Raw genomic sequence first — 2694 nt, forward strand, 5'->3', positions numbered from 1 at the left:
TTTAAAGTGCTGGTGCTCTAATAAAATTGACATGCACGTGCAGAGAAAAATCCTTACACTTAAACAGTGATAACTTTTCCTAGAAGCATTTTTGCCAACACATGCATATTGTAAATATTTTTCAATTCAAATATGTAATTCATCTATGTGCATTTAAATTTTGACTGAAATGTCCCTTTAAAGAGACATGAAACTCCAAAAAAATGTTTCATGATTTAGGTAGAACATAAAATTTGGAACAACTTTCCCCTTTACTTCTTTTAGCAAATTCGCTTCATTCTCTTGGTATCATTTGTTGAAAGAGCAGCAATGCACTACTGGTTTCTAACTGAACACGTGAGTGAGCCAATGACATTCGAATATATATATATGCAGCCACCAATCAGCAGCTAGAACCTAGGTTCTTTGCTGCTCCTGAGCTTACCTAGATAAACCTTTCAGCAAAGGATAACAAGAGAAGGAAGAACATTAAATAATAGAAGTAAATTGGAATTTTTTTATATTGTATGCTCTGTCTAAATCATGAATGTCTAATTATGACTTTACTGTTTCTTTAAGCATCTATATAATGTTATTAAGCTAGAAATTTTACAAACTCAATGAATATAGTTCAGTTTCATTCACTAAATACACTTGTGCATTTTAATTATACATTTATCTTGTAAATCTCTAGATTATATCCAAAAACAGAAAATCATGAACAAGGCAAAAAAAAAATCCTTTATCTGGCAGATTAACTATAGCATCTTAAATATAGTTTTTTGCACTTTTTGTGACAATGTTATGAGTTAAGTAATTCCAGACATACAAATCAATAAACTACAGTGTATTTCACCTTTGGGAAATTTCACATGCATGTGACACAGTATAATATATATTGAATGTTTTGTTTAGAAACAAACTAGCTGTTTTTAAAGCAAACAGGGTTGTGTATAATCTAAGATATTGTTTAAAGGAATGTTCTAATTGAAAAAATAAAATGTTTTGATTTATTAGATCATATTATTTTATAGCTAATGTTTTTTGCGAAAGGGTTAAACACATATGTAAAATATTGTTTGGATCCTCAACAAATTGCAGCTCTTCTACAAGACATGGTAGTGAGCTAGCGGCAACATAAGAAAGCAGCCACCACATATCACTTGCAAACCTTACAAAAACATTGAAACATATCATTTTTCCAATTAGAACGTCCTTTTTAAGGCACCATGTTGTGGAATAGCTAAAATGAGCATTTAAAAGATCGATTTAACAATTAAAGGGACCAGAAACCCAAAACATTTTTTTATCATGATTTAGATAGAGAATACAATTTTAAACAACTTTCTAATTTACTTCTATCCATTTTGTTTCTTTCTCTTAGTATCTTTTGTTGAAGAAACAGCATTGCACATGAGAGAGCCAATACCATGAGGCATCTATGTGCAGCAACCAAGCAGCAGCTCCTGAGCTTATCAAGATATGCTTTTCAACAAAGAACACCAAAGAACAAAACAAATGAAATGATAGAAATAAATTGGAAAGTTGTTTAAAATGGCATGCTTTCATAGAATCACAAAAGAAAAAAAAAGGGTTTCATGTCCCTTTAAGAGTAGACAGTTGAATCAAATTATTTGAAAATGTGCAAGATATCTTCAAAAGAGAATTCAATGCTAAGTAATGTACACAATAATTATTTCCTAATGCAAGATTAGTGATTCTGATTTATTTTTACTGCATATGATGAAATTTCAAATTATTTTTTATAGATTGAAATGCAATCTTGTAACAAAATAAATAAATAAAAATACATTTTATCTTTTTTTTTTTTTAACTTGCAACTGAATAAATACTTTAAAGTCCATATGACCTTCAATAATCACTAGGCAGCTTGTGGTTAATTAAAATTAAATAATGATTTTTTAATAAACTAATTAAAAAAAGCAGACTAAAGATGTTCCAACTATATGCTCGAATAAAACATTAGTCCATAGATGTTTAATTAAATGTATCATACTTTATATGGCACAGTTAAACCAAAATTCCTTATTCTGTTAGTTATGCCTGTGCTGAATAAATAGAAAATGTAGCAAAAATATTGTTAGCATGCAAACCATGACTTTTCAACTTGTAAAAGTAAATATTAAAGTATTAGAAAAAGATTGATAAAATTCCTCTATTTTATTCTGCCAAACCTGATTCTTGAAATAAGGCTATTATTGCATGCCATTATTAAAATACTTCATGACATAAAAACAATGCTTTTGTCTATAATGACACACAAAAGTTCCTTTTGTTTGAAATGATGCATGTTAAGATGTATGCAATACTGCTAAGGTAAACACTTCTTGCAAAAAGTTTTATTTATTCTATTAGTACCTAAATATTAAGATGATCCATTAAAAACATTATATTACACAACTTCAAAAGCATTCAGGAAATCTTAACAATTCCACTGTAATAAACCAAGTCAGTCTTTTTTGCTCATCTTTAAAATGCATACTAATACTTTATGATGAACTAGTCTTTAATAAAACCTCTAAATTGGTTGTTCTAAAAATAAAATAATTCAGTTTATGTACTTATGATGCAATTTTGCTGCCTTAGCATTTGGGAATGCCAAACTAAACAGCCATAGCAAAGCAATTACTGACATGCCATCAGCATGGAAAAAATCTACTGAAGCTCAGAATTAAAGAGTAAAGTGCACAGCTA

This window comes from Bombina bombina, chromosome 5, assembly GCF_027579735.1.
Source record: "Bombina bombina isolate aBomBom1 chromosome 5, aBomBom1.pri, whole genome shotgun sequence".
NCBI classification, from domain to species: Eukaryota; Metazoa; Chordata; class Amphibia; order Anura; family Bombinatoridae; genus Bombina; species Bombina bombina.